At 39.8% G+C, this 17,346-nt stretch overlaps 1 protein-coding gene across 3 annotated transcripts in view; it reads left to right on the plus strand.

The window, feature by feature from the left end:
* The window catches only part of PAX3 (paired box 3), a gene marked incomplete at both ends in the record, with an annotated part of 79,213 nt that overhangs the window by 11,141 nt on the left and 50,726 nt on the right, over positions 1-17,346 (plus strand). The window lies entirely within an intron of this gene.

The following is a 17,346-nucleotide window of genomic DNA, read 5'->3' on the forward strand; positions in this document are numbered from 1 at the left end:
CACAAACGAGCTTCCAGTATTTCTGTGTGCATTTTCTTCAGTTTTGATTTTATGGACTTTGCTTGCATCAGGAAGGACAGTTGTACTGCTCCTCCTCTAAAATAGAGTGGGGAAAATCAGGTCAGCCAGGCTGTGCAGAAAAGTGAGCAAAAGTCCTTGAGAATAATCAGTTGCTTGTTTCATTACAGAAAGCTATACTTATTTCAGAGACAGTAAAATGTATTTCACCACATCCTCAGTAGAAGAGGCTGTACAATCTGGATGTGTTATGTTGGCTTGTAATTTTGATATGAAGTTTCATCTGAATTGTAGGGTATGTGAGCGATAGATCCAGATCACTGGCACATCTGGACACAGAAATCAGCTTCACAAACAGTAGTAAGAAGCCTAGTAAAGCTGGAGAGCCTCCTCTGGTGTCACATTGATTTTTATGTGGGTGAGCCTCTTCTGCTGTATTGCAAACAGCAGAGTAAAGGGATAAACCAGAACTTTTAAAATCAGCATTTTCTCGTTCCCTTCCCTTTCCTTTCATTCTGTTCTGTTTTCATTTTGTTTGGTTATCTCTGAATAAAATATCAGTCTGTGCATGCCTTACGAGTACTCAGCTACTTCAGGAGACATTTTGCCCCAGAGTAATAGCTAGAATTCTTTGAAAGCATTTTAGGGACAAATTTCCTAAAGTCCATGAACTCAACTTGTTCATTTGCTGGAGAGCTGCAGGGAGAAAAGTGACACACATTCTACCTTTCTTTCTTTTTCTTTTCTTTTTCCTTTCCTAATGGATATTTGCCTGGATGTAGACTTTCTGCCAGACATGAACAATGTTTATATCATGCACATGCCCATAAAAGGACCTGTCTTAAGGATTTTTGCATTTATGCAATGCCTCATGTTGGATGTCTGATCCAAAATTGACTATGTAGTAATTTCTTTATCAGATATATTGTCACATAGTTCACAGTGGTTTGAATAGTATGAGGTATAAACTGCAGCTGACATTTCTGCAAGCAGACAGCTTATTCAGGCCCCGTCAAATCTTATTCACCTTATTTAAATGAGTAGGACTGTTTATGCTGATATAATTGGGATCTGTTCCATAAACCAGCCCATAAGAGCAACAACTGCTACAGCTCTTCTGGCAAAATTACTCTCTTCTTTGTTAGAATGTAACCAATGTATAATCCACATACCCCCCCTCTGTGAGGCAGTAGCACCGCTCAGTGTAAGCAAATTGGACTTAAAACTACTTTCCATCTCTATGTCTTTAGCTGGCTCTCAGAGAAAGGTGGAGATGAATACAGACAGGTTTTATAAAAACCAGGCTAACGAAGTAGCAGGGAGTGCTTCCACAGAAAATCCTTTTTTGCTGAAAGTGATGTGGAAGTGCAGGACTTCCTTTTAGTTTTGACCCAAGAGCTGGTTGTTTGATCTGGTGTGAGGTGCTGAGGGGTTGGAGTGTGAGCTGGGGGGATCATTTTCCCAACGAACACTCAGACACCTACCCAGCCCCTCCTGTCGTGCTGACAGCAGAGAAGAAACCTGCACAGAAGTAGCTGGAAGTCAGGTTTCCACTGGTTTCACTAGCAGCCAATGAAGCTGTTTTCAGAAAGGAGGCATTTTGACAGGAAAAAGGGAAGTGGCAAATGTTTAGCTAAAGAAGCATGAGAATGGAAAGTGGAAAGCACTGCTTTCCCATTTTCACAATGAAATCCTGCAAAGTATGGATTTTGGGAAAAAAACCCACCCCAAAAAAATCTCACCCCAAAACCCCAAACAAAAAACAAACCCCACAAAAATATCCCACAAACCCCAGGAACTCCATTTACCAAGTTATGAATCAAGATTAACTCCACTGCAGATGGAAGACTGACACTGGTGTGTGAGAAACGCTGAATTAGATCATCAGTATTTCCACGTAAGCAGGGGTAGTTTCATGTAACTGCCATCCTGCAAATTTATCTGCCCACTTCTAATAGTCCAAAGCCAGAAAATTTATTTGGGTAAGGACTGCCTACAGAAGGAGTGATGTTTTAAGTGAGTAGTCATCAGACTTTTATGGTGCAGTATTCCGGACAGAGATTGACACTTTTTTCTGTACCTCTTTTAACACATGTAGTGCAGAGAGAGACATTGTATGCTCTAACCTCTCCTGCTGCCCATGGTAGCCGTCCGTGTACGGTATATAGCTTAATTGTGTTCTTTGCTGCCATTTGTGGAACTGGAAAATAATAGAAAAAAACCCCATTTTGGAATCTGTTTAGAAGACCGTAGAATAGATGTTGCAGTTTGGAAAAAGCCCTGTGGGTTCATCCCCGGTTTTGCACAATTGATTGGACCTGCTCCCTTTTAAATCAACAGGATCAAGCAAAAATGCTCAAATATTTGGCAGCTAGACAGAAAACCACACAAATGCCTGTTGCTTGAGCACCCACAGTTTGTTTTCTAACAAATGCAGTGCTACCTTTGAAAAGCCCTTAAACCTATCTGCTCATCCACCTCTTCTGAACTGCCTTGAGACTGGCATGAACTGCATGTTCCGCATGCTGAGGCAGGTGAATGGGTCCAGACTGCGCTGAGCTGGTGCCCAGTGGGGACTCAAGCAATGAAAAGTATTGCAGGCTCTTGGGATGCTCACTTCCCCTGGTAAAAATGCAAAATGGCTGCATGCAGCAGACATTTTGTTTATTTCTTTAATATTTCCTTCTTCATCTATATTTAAAATGGTCTTGAGACAAATTGCATGGTCATTTGCATCTGAACAATCCGCCGCTCCCAGCAGGGCTGCATGGGTTCCTTAGGGTTGAATTTGGCCCCAATATGAAAGTTTAATTATGTTTCAGTTTTGTGTGAACTCATTTGCTGTCTCAGACTCAGCAAGACTTTATAGTGCTAAACATCTATTTTTGTTGGTAAATAAGAGATCTGACATAGCAAGTAAACATGGTTAAAGTAAAATGTTACAAGCAAAGCAAATTAAAAAGAGCTGTTTTAGAGAGCTGCACTTTAAACCTTTCTAATACATGGTTTAGCAAAAAAAGGCAAAGTCGCTGGCGCTCTGCTGCAAGAAGCTCTGTAACTGATCTGCTCCATCAGTCCCGGCAGGACCGGAGGCAGTGCGTTGCTTGCTCCGGCTGATTTCTGGCTCCTCCCTGGCTGAAAGGTACCACAAGGGGAGGCGTGTGCTGTCCTCCTCAACTGCATTCCTCCCCTTGGCTTTTGATCCTAATCAACACAGCAAATGAAATTTTGGGAAAGAAATCGGGAGCTCTAATTCAAATGGCTGTCAAGCCTTATGCTATGACAGGCATAAAGAGGAGTTTTCTCCAAGCTCTTAGAGGTCACTTGGCCATGGAAGAATTTAAAACATGCTAGAATTCAAAGAAAGTTACTATACTTCCACTGTGTTGGCAGTTGAAAAGACGGATGATTGATGACAAATATTTCTCTTAATCTGAGTGAGTATTAAAAGAATCCTAAATACATCTAGTATGTGAATCCTGATAGTGGAAGTTATAAATGAAAATTAATGGGGGGGGAGAGAAGATCCTCTAGGTGATCAAAGAGTGGAGCAGCGACTCATCTGTTTTCAGTCTTGGGTGTTACCATGCAGAAAAGTCAGTCTATTAAAGAAATAGGCCACCTGGTGCTTACTTTTTGGCCACTGGCAAGCATGGGAAGAGCATACAAAACAGCAAGTTTCCCGCGATGGCAGAGAGAAGTCTTTTGGATGCCCTTTGTCTTACTGCTGTGTTACTGTTCACGTTTTAGCCTCAGGGCTTTTGAGGGGTGGCATGCCCTTGGGGTACCTTGGACCAGTTTTGCAGGGCAAGATTCTTTGGTTAAAAGACTCATTGTGCTTCTCTGCCTGCGAGTTCCAAGCACTGAGGAGAGTCCTCAATATTCAGGACTGGGTGCAGAGCCTTTAAGTGAAGGGGTGTTTCCTAGCCCAGCTAGGAGTTGATGTGAGCCTCTTTCCAATGTGGGGAGCTGTTTGCTCTGCCTTTCTCTTCTGGGAAGCTTGTAAGTACTCTTTATTCGTTTTATTTAATGTGAAGTTTAAAGCTTCCACAGGACTGTTGTGCTCTGTAGGTGAAGATGTGGTGGTTGCAGTTGTGCTTTGTAGGTGGTATTTTGCACTAGGTGATGTTCAGCTCTTTGAGTAGATGCCACAAGTCCCAATGATTTGAGGTAAATGGCTTCTCCCCACTTGAACAGCTGGTTCTGGTTTGCTGCTGAAGTTCCCACAGCTGTGAGAAATGGGCCACTGAAGGCATCTTTCCATAGGCTTTAATAATCTTTTGACGGGGCTATGACGAGTGTAGTTCTGCATCTTTAGAGTGGGATGACATTTTTTAATGCCCTTTTTGAGCAGCAAAGAGTGATCTTGGTGACCCATGTGTTTGTAAGTAAGTGATACACCCAAATACAAACAAGAAAAAAAAAAAAGTAGTCATAGCAGAATTAATGTTAGAAGAGTTTGGTTTGTTTCGGAAAAGGGCTGGTTTGAGTTCGTGTAATCTGCTCTGTGATTCCCAGTGCCTGTTTCTCAGTGTTTGAGTTGCCTGTGCCTTGAGCCACCTGAGATGGGACTACTCACTCTCTCTCCTCAGTTACTGGTGTCTGCCTCTGGGCTGTGATCCCCCAGACCCAAAAGAAGCTGTTGTATTTTGCTTTCTGCACTCTTCTCTTATTGTCTCCTGTTGGTATGCATCCTGGCAGTGTGTGCAGGAAGGGGCTGGAGTATAGGAGGTTTGCCTGCATTGGCTTGCTCCTGTTGGGCTAATTCTTCTCTTTGTTTTTTTTTATGTGGGTTTTGTCTGTTTTTGTTTGTTTTTTTTTTTTTTTTTTTTTTTTTTTAGAAATCGGTTAGAAATTATATTCTCCTCCAGTGTCTGGGATCCAGAAATCAAAAGTGCTATATAGGTTCAGCTGCCCTATCTCATAGGTTGAAACCTGAAATCCAGATGAAAAGTGTTTCAGAAGGAGCACTTTGTGGCTAGAAAGGATTACAGCCAGTCCTTGGCGGAGCAGTTGGACTTCCAGCCTTTGGGGTTGCAGAGCTGGGGAACACTAGGCTCTTTGTAGAGGGGCCAGTGAGTGCCCTTTGGTCCAGTGGCCTGTGGTGCAGAGCACTTCTTAACTGAGCATAGTAATGCCGCAACCCCTGGCTCAGAGCTGCAGGTGAGTGCATTTTGATGAAATAGATCAAGGTTCAGCATTTTTATTTCTAATGCTTTTATTACTGTTATTTACAGTAAAAGCAAATGAACAATAATCAGCATGATCTGGGATTAAGCTCATTAATTCAGAAATGTTGCTTGAATATATATTGGGGCTCTGAGCCGCAATGTGTTTTATGGAGTACAACAACTAATGATACATACTTCATGCTGGTTTAGCTCGGTTTCCCATGAAGAGCCTGCAATTTTCTTAAATATGTGGTGTGGAAAATCTATTCAATAATATATGCAAATGATATTTGGTTCTAAGCAAATATTTGATGCTTGAAATTTATGTGGTTGTGACTGGGCATGCAGGTCTTGCACTGTTCTCTGGAACTGGGTGTTGCTGTTGCAGTCTAAGAATGTATCGTAACTTCTGGATAGTTGCTTAAAACATTTTATTCCTTTTAAATCGAATTTTTTCTCTTTACTATTGTACTTTTCAATAGAATTATAAACAGAGCAGAAAAAAAGAGGAGACAAACCTCATGCTTTAAACATTCTTTTGGTGTATATTGCTAGTATTTATAGTTTAAAACTGCAGCTTTCAAAATCTTTATGCAACAGGAGCGTTTCAGTGGTAGGATTTTGTGTTACACAGACTGATTAGAGAAGAACTGTTCTAAAGGTTCTAAACCTTTTTTTTTTTTTTTTTTTTTTTAATTAAATCTGTATTTACCTATTTTTTTTAATAAACATTTTTCCTGACAGAGAGAAGTAGTCTAGTGACTTGGACATAAAGCCATGAGCTGAAAAGCTGAAGAGCCAGGTCCAGTTGGATGGACTGGCTTGAACTTGTCAACAAGTCTTAAGAAAAGATTTTTGGATATGCAAGTGCAGTACGATTTGCAGTAAGGCAAGATTCGATTTTTAGAGTTTCTACTGATCTCTAGAGACCTGAGGCGTTGTCACAGGCAGGTTTTTAAACCATGAAGTTGTGGGGTTTGATTTGTGGTTTTAATTTGTTCTTTAACACCATTAATTCCTCTAATAACATCAAGCATGTGAGATTTCCCATAAACCTCAAAAAAGCCTGCTGAATTTAATGACAAGACTTGCATTGTCTTTAACAAAATTTGGTCAGACCCTAAACTAAGAGGGCTCCCCTCCATCCTTTCCTTGAGGGAGAAAAAGTTTTTTGTTTCTTTTTCATTTAGGAAACTGGGGAATTCTAGCATTCCTGGGCATGAGAGGAGAATACTGATTAGAATCAGACAGAGAGCAGGCAGGTGCTGAGCATGTTCATTGCTTAACCCCCTGCCCTGCTCCTGCATCCCTGCCCTGACCCAGAGCACAGACCCTGCAAATAGCAGCAAGTTGCCAGATGTTGGAGGTGTTTTCAGGGAGCGTGATTATTCACCAGGTCTCGTCTAAAAACAGGGAGTTCCTACAATGGTTAAAGCTGTGTTTAAAGCTGTGCTGGATAAGCCACTGGGGACTATGTTGTGGAAAAATACTGTATTTCTAAGGAAGAGAACTGGCTGTTCTGTTGCTAACTGCCGTGCATCTGTGGTATCCGTTTGCAAACTGTAATAAAAAAACCTACCGAGAAGAGCAGATTGCCTGAGGGGGAAAAGCTGTCTAATTTTTTTTTCTTAATGAACAAAAAAAGATTTTATGGCTTAGAAACAGTGCACCCTAAAGAGAGGTGTGTTTAAAAGTTAGACTCGAAAGCTTTTGTCTGGAGAATAATATGCTTGGTGTGAAGAGCAGCACAATAGAAGTCTTTTCTTCTAGTTATGTATGGGCGAGCATCAGTCAGCCAAGGAAGAACTTCAAAGGCCAAAGTAAAAACTTGCTAGGCTCTTTCTTTCCTGACAGGTTTTTCTTGAGGTAAGATGGGGAGAGCTGTTTATGCTGGGAATTGTCTCTCCTCCTGTAGCAGAGGAGGAAATAGATCATGTGCAAACTGAGGTGCCTAGCCTGAACTATCTCGTCTCCAGCTGATGTGCCTTTTTGGAGGGTACTAACTCATCCCATCTCATGAGTCATTTATTGCTTATTCATAAAGAGGTCTCAGAAATTCCACTTCTGCCTTGCCGGGAAGGTACCAAATGAAAAGGGAAGCTGTTTTCTAATTGTGTTCCTAGGGAAGATCTACTTTTCTGCCTCCAAAAAATACTCATTATTTATACGCTATAAATTTCCTTTTAGATGAGAAAACAGCCCTGATATGTTAATATAAAGTAGTCCAAGGATATATCTCCTGTGCATTAAAGCAGTCACTGAACATCATGTCTGTCAATATGTAAGGCACAGTGCCAGGATTTGTAAAGGGGATGCTTATGTGATAGGAAATAGAAACTCCAAATAACATCTAGACAAAGCTCTTCAATGTGACCTTACATCGTCATTTCTTTTTGTGAATTTTAAAAGCTTTATTTTTTTTTTACCTAGGAATTTCTTTACAGGATGTTAAATACAGCAGTATGGAGTCGTTCATCTAGGTCGAAATGGGATTTAAGCAGCAGTTTTGGTGTTGCATACTCTGGAGGCATGCAAAAAAAAAGTACTGTTACTTTATCAGACTGTGTCACATCATCCTTTGTTGAAGGCAGGGGCACAACACAGAAACCAGAGGATGTCTAGTGGAGAAAGCAACTCTTATTTTCCAATACCACAAAGCAGAGTTGTCCATGCCACAATCCTCTATGCTGACCCTCCTACTGATGCACACAAGGCTATTTGCTTTCTGGGAAGTGGGATAGCAAAAGACAGTCACCTTTTGGAACAAAAGAAATATTGCAGCATTTTGGCTTTAATACTCAAGAAATGCTTGTACAGGCAAGAGAGCAAGCCCTCTGCCAGCCCACATCCAGGGGTGATATGTGAGCATCAGCATGTGCCATCCCACAGCTTGTGCCATCATGAGGCCAGTCATCAAGCAAAGCTGTGGGAGAAGAGTGCTGGGTCACCTCTCTCATGAAACATGTAGCATCTGAGTGTCAGAGAAGGCTTGGGTGGGCTGCTCTCAAAGCATGTTTGGTGTTAGCCTGTATTTGGACTTCAGTCCTGCAAAAGGAGATCAGTGGTGGTTGTTTGTGTGCTTGCTCTGTGTTCTTATCCTGATTGTCTAGCTGTGCCAGACTTACAATTTGAGTCCTTCTTCATGACTACCCTCATTCAGCTAGCTATGCATTCAGCAGGGAAGAAGAACCAGCAATTATGAACAAGCTGGCAATAACATGTTTCAGTAACTCTGTTTCATATTGTGTTTGAGTTGATGGCTTTGAGAGTGGAAAGCAAGACTTTGGGATGATGTGGAAGATTTTGCATGCTCTGTCTTTTGGCTCGAGCCTGTCATACACACTCAGGCATCCCTGGCTTCAGTCAGGGTGTCTGAGGGAAATGGGGTTTCTGTGAAGGTTAGGTTGAAAATAAATGATTTGCCCACAACAGCAGCAGTTGCAGTTATATCTGCCAGGAGTGCATTACATGGTTTATATAGACAGAGGTTATGGACTGCTTTGAAGCCGTCAGTGGAAAGTAACTGAGAAAAGCTGCCTTAGCGTTGATTGGCCTTAAATTTCTTATGTGACTGCACACTTATTGAAGAACACTTCCCTACGTGAAAAAAAAGATGGTGGCCACTGCACTGGGGATTTCAGATGAGTTCAGCTTTGCTGCTGAGAGAGCTGCATTTAGCAAAGCAAAGGGGATCATCAGGGAGCACAGAACAAAGATACACGCAGCTGTGGAAAATGGTCATCTGAACGGCTGCTGTTTTATAATAGTTTTCAAGCACACAATACCACAACTTATTCATGTTCTGCCTTTTGGCACGACGCGATGCCATCCAACTCTCTGAAAATTGAGTCTGTGAACAGACAGTTACAATTATTTGTATCTTCCATTTTGGGGAAAATGGTGAAAGAATAAATAGGATTTACAGCTGAAAATAAGACAACAGGCTTGAATTCGGTAGACTGTTGTCAGTGGGGATTTAGTTTTTCAAAAGTAGAGAGGAGCATTTTGGATTCCTGTTCTGCTGTGGGCTGACGGTCTTAGACCATTAATGGGATTGGGTAATAGTCCTTGTTTTGCATCAGTTTTACAGAGTTTGAAACATATTTGGGAAATGAGAGAGTTTGGTTCCCACTTGCCTGGAGCATTTTTAGACTCTTGCAGTTTGAATATAACATTTTTGACCATGATCATGTCTCTGTTTTCTCATCTTCAAAGTACTTATTTTTATAGAAATAAATGTCTTTTGATGTCCTTAGTGGAAAGTACTAGATAAATTCAGGGTATTATTTTTGCCCTATTCTTTCTTGTAATTTAAACCACTGTCAATTTGTCAGAGATTGAGACAGGTGAAAGCGGAGGACCAGGAGGGATTCTTATTTTGCTACCACTTTTCATCAGGCGTTCATCACTCATGGAATATGTGCCACAGGCAAGTTTCTGTTACACAAATATCCAGGATATATTTGGGCATTTATCTGTTTCTGCTGTTGATTGCATGGAGAAGAAAGTGCTGTAAGGAGCTCAGCATCAGATTCAGTCACCATCATCTCCTTTTTCCTGTATATTTCTGATTCAAATATTAGTGACAGAACAATTTCTAATCTTGTTTTGTATGTTTTGATAGGTTACAAAGGGGAAACTAGCATAATTTGAGATACTGACTTGATCTAATTACTTTTGTGAAACATGAAATAATGAACTGAGGCATTACATATTTGTACTTCCACATAGATGTTCCAATAAACTGGCAGGAATTAATGCCCTAATACAGTATATGTTTAAAGACCAGATTCTGATCTGGCTTCAATTCTAATGCCTGCTGGCATCAGATCAGAGTCGTGCCCCTCTTGAAGTCCTTTGATTTCCAGCAGTGTAACAGAGAACTGACTGGCTTCATGGATAATTGTACAGTTTGAACAACTGAGGACTTTTTCCTAAGCAAGGGCTTGTAGAATGTACTGCCAGGCATAGGACTATTTGTGTTTCAAGGTGTAGTTATTTTTTAAATTTTCCTTTGGGGATATAGTTGATGTTTATAGAGGATCTTTAATTATATAAAACAAGTTATGGAATGAATTAGGCCGTGTATTGAGGTAAATCTGAAAGATTTCTGTTCACTTTTAATACATCTTGTGTAACATGGTGGCAAAGCACACTTTAGTCTGATGTATGTGTTTATCTGATATTAGTGCCCTAAATGTATTCTTAGGAAGCCTTATAGATCTTAAGGATGATGCTCTGTAACTATTGCTTGTTGGGTGTGTGTCATGTTCCACCCACAAGCATTACACATATAGACAGCAGATATATGCAAACTATGGAGCTGCTGAGGCAGTACTGGGGCAGAGCTGAGTTTGACCAGACACATTGCTTGTGCAGCCAGAAGTAAATCATGTACTTGTTACGACAGATGTGTATTAAACAACTTAAACAAAGCTGTACCTGCTTTTGTTTGTAAGAGGATGCCAATAGAGGATTTTGTGCGTATTAAGTTTCTTTTGCTGCTCAGAAGGCTTGCTGTTAACACTCATTAAAGTCTCCAATTTAAAAAAAACGAAACCAGAACCAAACACCCCTGTCCAAAAAACCCAAAACAAAACACAACAACAATAAAAAAAAGAAGGAACCCCAAAACCCAACAAACTCAAAACAAGAACCCACCCCAGACCCCAATTTTCAAACAAAACCCAAACATATGCATACATTCCATGTGACTGACAATTTAGTAAATGAGGCTATATCCAAGATGCTTTGGGCATCACTCCATTGGAGCACTGTTGATGTCCTTTGAAATACTTTGTGCTGTTGTCTTTCTAAATACTATTTAGAGGTTGCGCTGATCAGGAGATATCTGAATTGTTTAATGCTGGAAAGATACAAGTACATGGAGCATGAAACTCCCATCAGATCATGGCAATTACAGCAACATGTTGTTCTGAAGTAAATGAAAAGAAGGAAGAATTCGAGCTACATAAAATCACTCATTTCAACATCTTACAAACCTAAATATTTATATTTGATGTTTAAAAAAATCGTTTCTAATTTTTAAGCTCTTACCATTAGAATATGAAGATTAAAGGCCTAATGATTTTTTCTTGTTGCTTTTGAGACAAAGCAAATGTGTTTGAAAAGATTTTTCCTCTGCAGTTTTCTGCTATTGAGGCATGTTCAGATTTCTGTCCTTAACCAAAAGGAAAACAAATGCTGAGATACCAAACTTCTCTGGGGACCAGAATTTCTTACTCCAAAAAGGGTCCTTCAGAGGTCTGAGTGTGAAGAAATGTCAGAAACAGTATTTTCACATTTTTCCTTTTTCCTCAGACTCTGATTTACACAGACCAGTTAGTCTGTGGGATGTGGGGAAGTTGGCAGCCCGTTGTTGAAGTAAGGAAGCAGATTTGTGGTGGCTGTTTCCTGCAGTGTTTCTCTGCAGAGCATTGTACAGTGATAGCAGGCATCAAAGCTGGTGGGAAAGACTTAGCTCTACTGGCTGGGGCAGTCCTGAAAAGTAAAAGTGGAGGCTGTTGCAGCAAACAGTAGAAGTAAGTGTCAGTAATGAGTAAATCTGATCTGTCACTTAGCTTAAAAAGAGGTGATTCATGCAATATCTTTAAAGCTTATTTTCTTTTCCCAATTTGTTTTGCTGACTTTCTGTTAATTTAAAATCACAGGAGCTGCTCAGGGAAATAGCAGACAACGCAGCAAACCAGTTAATTATAACTGAGCAGTGTTTTGAAATAGAGACATGAATATTAATTCTTTGGGAGCCGCTTGACGTATAAGCTGAGTTTGGTCGGAGCTGCTTCTTTTCTCTCTCTCCATTTAGCATTCCTTCATTTTTTTATTCTTTTGTCCACTTGACACATAGCTTCTCTGAAGTGGCCTTGCAGAAACTGTTGGCACGGTTCCTGAATGGTTTTTCCATGGAATAAACTGCTCCCCCAACTTATAGTCTGACTTGTAATCAAAAATCTTGTCTACGCTGCTTGAAACAGATATAGAAATAGCTATTGACATGCAAGGATGGGTGGAAAGATGGTCTTTGGTGCTGAGAGCGCTGTGCACCACAGCTGCTGTTGGATGTTGAGGATAAAGAGGTTTGTGGGAAGGAGGATGCTGTAATTTTTTCTTTAGGAAGATTTCTGCAGCTGTCAAAAGTTTTCAGAGAGGTTCTATTCGGTGTCATTGAAATTTAAATACAGGTTGAGAAAACGGTTTTGTTTATTAACTCAAGTTATGGGTGCTGTCAGTCTTCCGCAGAGGGAGGGGAGGGAAGGAAGGAAGGAAAGAAAGGTGTAACTTTAAGCACACACTGATTTGTTCTTATTACATAACAAAAGTCTATTTCTTTATCATGTTATCATTCAGTTAATAAAAATTAGCTACAATAACAGCATCAACTTAGAAACCCCTCAAAGTCCAGGGGATTTTCTTTCACAATGAACATGAATACTGTTCAGAAATACAAACAGTCAAAGGATAACTTTAGGTCTGAAAGAGAAACCTGGCAAGGGTAATTGAATAAGCCTGGATCTCCTGAATATGTCATGGTGAGTGCAGTCAACATGTCATAATTAGGTTTATTGAGGGCCATTCCAACAATCTGCTTCTATTCTTCCTGCCTTATTGTCCACAGCTAGGCAAATAGCCAGGGGACAAAAGGAATCAAGTGCTGACAAAACATGAAAGAGGAAAAAGATTTAGCTGCTTTTATCAAAGAAACTGAGAAGGACTTTGTGTAAATAAAGTAAGTAACTGGCCATCCTGCATTTAGGCAATGCCGTTTTCATTAGAATTAATTCTTGACATATTGGAAGGGTTCCAAGGGAAGGATTTCTACTTCTGACAAGTTTAATTTGTAAATTAAAAACAGTTGGTTAAACATGAGCCGCCATCAACAAAACTTAACTAAAGCCATACATGGTCAAGTCCTAAGCAGGTGAAAAAGAGAATTACTTTGAAAAAAGCTATTCCTCAAAATTATGTAAATTCTTATTACTTCATAACAAAGGTTTCCTATTGAGGCCTTCAGCAGGATATTTGTTTGGAAATTTTCTTTGGATCCTATTTATTTTCCTCTTTAAATCCTGTAACCTTGCACAGGAGTCACTGCTTGCTCTTTATGGTGGAGCAGAAAAGTGTCCTCCAGGTTTTGAGATCTACTGGGGACTAAGGGGGAAATAAAAAAGTAAAGTTCATCTAAAATGAGTGTGCTTTGGGGGTCTCTGTGGTATTAAGCGCAGACCAGTGTTTCAGGAGAGTCCCTCCTATCTCCCCACTAACTCTTGAAGGGATGGCAATGTTTTGTTTGATCACAAAATATTTTCTATGGTTCACAACTGGTGGTTTGATTGAGACCAACTAAATGCTGCCATCCTCAGCTGGGAGCTGCTTGTGGAGCAGCCTGCTTCTATTGGAGTCAATACAAGCTTCTCGTTGACTTAATGTGAGTAAAACTGGGCCCTCTGGGCTGAGCGTGTAGGGTAGATTACATCATAGCATGTGCTTTGGGGTCACAGCAATGGTCTTTTAAGATTAAAGAATTAACATATGGTCATATTTTCATTCTCTTATATGGCTTCTAATTTTCCTTGAAGATGGCTGTATTGTATGTGTGAAAACTAGAAGCCTCTCTTCCGTAACTGTCTGAAGTGTTTGTTTTTTGATAAGTTTGTCACGGAACATTTCCAGACTAAAAACCCTCAAACCCTTTTGTTAATTTGGATTTAAGGTTAAGCAGATGTACCATGAAACTTGTAGGGAAAAAAAAAAGGTTGGTTTTTTTTTTTTTTTTTTAACACACATAAATCCTCTTCTCGACAACTTTGGGGTGGCTGGAAATTAAATAGGAAGGCTGAACTTCATAAAATAAAAATCCAATACAGAAACTTTGGAAAATATGTCTAAAGCCTTTGGCATTTTCCAGGACTCTGTTGTGTTAGAGCTGGAGGCCTTGGGAGAGCGGCTGTCCTGCTGCAAAGGATCTTGAGAGCTAATGGCACAGTAAAAGTATATCTAGATGCTTTCCCATAGATTTTGGTTTTTTTAGGCATTTTTGTTAGAAATTCAGTCTTGAACTCTGAGGATTTTATGTTTCCTAAGATCTGATTTGTTTTTTAGCTTCAGTGTTCTTTTAAGATTTTTTTTTCTTAAGTCAGATGTCAATTCATCTGTTCAACTTAGAAACTTCCTAGGCTTTTAAGGAAGACCATAAGATTTTGATGAGATATCCCAGTAGCAGGTAGGGCTTGGGCAGGGGATCAATGAGGACATTCCCACCTGCGTTTGGCATTGTATAAACCACATGAAGGGTGCTCTTGTGGATATGCTGTCCCGGTGAACTTCAAGTAGGCTGAACAACAGTATGATTTGTATTGGGAACTTTGGATTAAGTCAAATATGGTATTAGGAGTGTGTTGATACAGGTTCAACATCTGGGTTTCAATTACTTACTGGAATGGCCATGAGATTGCTCTTGGTTTCAAATAGCAGATTGTATCAGGTTTGGGACTCTATTTCTGAACATAGTACCTAGATGATAGGGGAGTGCTGTTCTTTCAAGTTGTAGTTGAGTACTTTGAATCTCCTGAAGATTATATGATTATTAAGCACTAAAGTATTTTGATTCATTTTTTCATTATATGCATTTTATTTATCTTTGTTTTGTTTAGTAACAATAATAATAATTACAGAAAGCCACTGTCACTATTGAATTATTTTATATAGCATTTACTACTGAAGTTGCAGATAATAGAAAAAGCTTAATAATCAGAGTTTGAAGCCTGAAGTTTAACCTCTTTAGGACCACAAATGATATTGAAAAGATGACAGAAAGTAAAGAATAGTTAAATCCAGTTATCACAATATGGTCCTGTATTATTTGTCACAAAACTTCCAGGAAAATACTGTCCAGGAGCACATATGCCCTCGACAGTACTGGATGGACAGCTAACTATTTAAGGGGGAGTAGTGATGGTTATGTTCATGCCCTCATTATGTAGAAAGTGGTTTGTATCTATGAATGGTGTTGTTTTGCTTTGTATCAGTAAAGAGCTTACGTAATACAAACCACTAAGAAATCCCTTTGGTTACGTTTTGAATTTTATGGTGGTTCTTGATAATTCAATAATGATAATCACAATACTAAAGAGTTCCTTTGGTTCACAAAATAAAGTGATTTAACTGTCTTTATGGTAATGAGTAGGTCAGGTGGCTTGACTAATGTTTTTTCTGGTTTGCCCATTAAGTAGGCTATTTTAGAACAGTTATTATTGTAACTCTAAATATGTTTTCTGTATTTAGAGTATTTATGTATGCTAGAAGCTGGAACGACACCAGACAAAATAAGGAATTAATAGCGAAATCCATTTTTTTTCTATTTTAATGTTTTATGGTTTGTTTGTTTTTTCTTTTAAATGTATAAGGGTAAAGCAATGTTACTTAAATTTGAAAGATGGAAAACATCTAAGCTATTTGTTTTATTTTATTAGCTTCATACTTAGTATGCTCCCAATGGAAAGTCTAGCTATCCTTATTGAAAACCTGTAACTCCAGATCTAGCTTTGTGTATATAATTTCTGTAATATAGTTAGGAATTATAGACTGTGTGCTAATGAGTAAGAGCAATTTGTTTCAAAGATCATCTATACAAACTGTGAACACCATTGTAGTCCTAGTCATGAGAGGATATGTCTGGTGATAATTTCAATAATATAGTAATTGTGGCAATTAGTGTGTGGATAGATGTGTTTGACTTGAACTAGCTTTGACCTGGTGTTGGTCAAAACGTAGGGTCTCAGCTCCTGTAATGGTACGGTAGTATCTATCATGACTGCGGATAGCTGTGAGATCCTGCATAGAGGTGAAGTTAAGGCTGTGCCAGCTTCGTGGCCCTGATGTCTCTGTCTGAGCCTCATCTTCTGCTTGTGAAGCTAACAAACCTGGTGGCACCCAGATTGACCTGCCCCCTGTTTTTTTTGTGAGGCTGCAGCACAGAGGAGGCTGTTTTGGTGCATGGTTCAGTACTGTGAGCCAGCCAAGCATTAGTCCCTTGTCTTGGAGCAAGCCCTCAGGAATGGCTTTGCCATCTCAAGCCCTGAGCTTGTGTTGTGCGTCAATCTGCTGCTTGACTCTCTGTCCCCGCAGCCTTCCTCTTAAGCGTACTTCAAGTGCAAACGTGAAAACCATTTGCATTACATGAGTGGAGGTGGTGTATAAGGAACTATTTCTAAATGTATTGTGATGCAGTTTCACTTCTAATGCTCTACTGAGGCTGGCGTTGCAGAGAAGTCAGATATGCTATGGTTTCTAGAAAAGGCATTCAAATGGGACAGTGTGTCTTTCATTACCTGCTAACAGTATAATCTAGCGTAATGTACAGAACTGTCTGCGAGCATTTGAGGAAGAGTGAAATTAATAATCTGGAATATAGAAAACATAGGGAAAAATAAGTTAACTTGTATTTTTTTTGAAAAATGTGCTGGAAAATGTAACGCTTCAGAAACATAGGATCATCAGGCGTTATAAGAACGGTACAACCTTGGTGGCGTTGGGCATTTACTGAAACAAATCTCAGAGTGTCTAGCATCTGGGCAAGTATTAAAGTGGGATTGCAAATCAGGCTAGCTCAAAGAAACACCCAAATTAAAAGTTTCAGTAGTACCTTTAATTTAAGACAGTACAATTGAGCTGTTTCCCAGCAGTCTGCTCAGTATATGCTGAGCAGATATATCCTGAAAAAAGATGCTGATGCTGGCATCAAAACTTCCAAGCCGCTTCTGCCCCTCTTCTGCAGCTAACACCTTTCTGCTCTTCTGTTGTGTGTTTTTCATTACTATGCTGCTTCTCTCCACAAATGCAAGATGCTTTTCCAGTGTTTGTCAGTGTTGAGTTTCCAGCTGGATGTTTAAAGTCAAAGTTCTTCACGTTCTGAGGAGTAATAAAGATTCAGAGCTGGGATCGGGGTGATGAGCTCTCTTGCTGAGCAAGGTAGGAGTAGGGTTAGCAGAGGAGGGGTAAAGAAAATAAATCACAGGAAGTGTCAGTAAGGGAAAGTCTTGTCAGATATTACACACAGGGTTAGGCTTCAATGTATGCAGTATTAAGGAGAAATCCTTTTTTAAGAAGTAGGGCTAAAAATGTGTTCTGTGTTTCTCTG

Source organism: Psittacula echo (assembly GCF_963264785.1).
Source record: "Psittacula echo genome assembly, chromosome: 7".
Lineage (NCBI taxonomy): Eukaryota > Metazoa > Chordata > Aves > Psittaciformes > Psittacidae > Psittacula > Psittacula echo.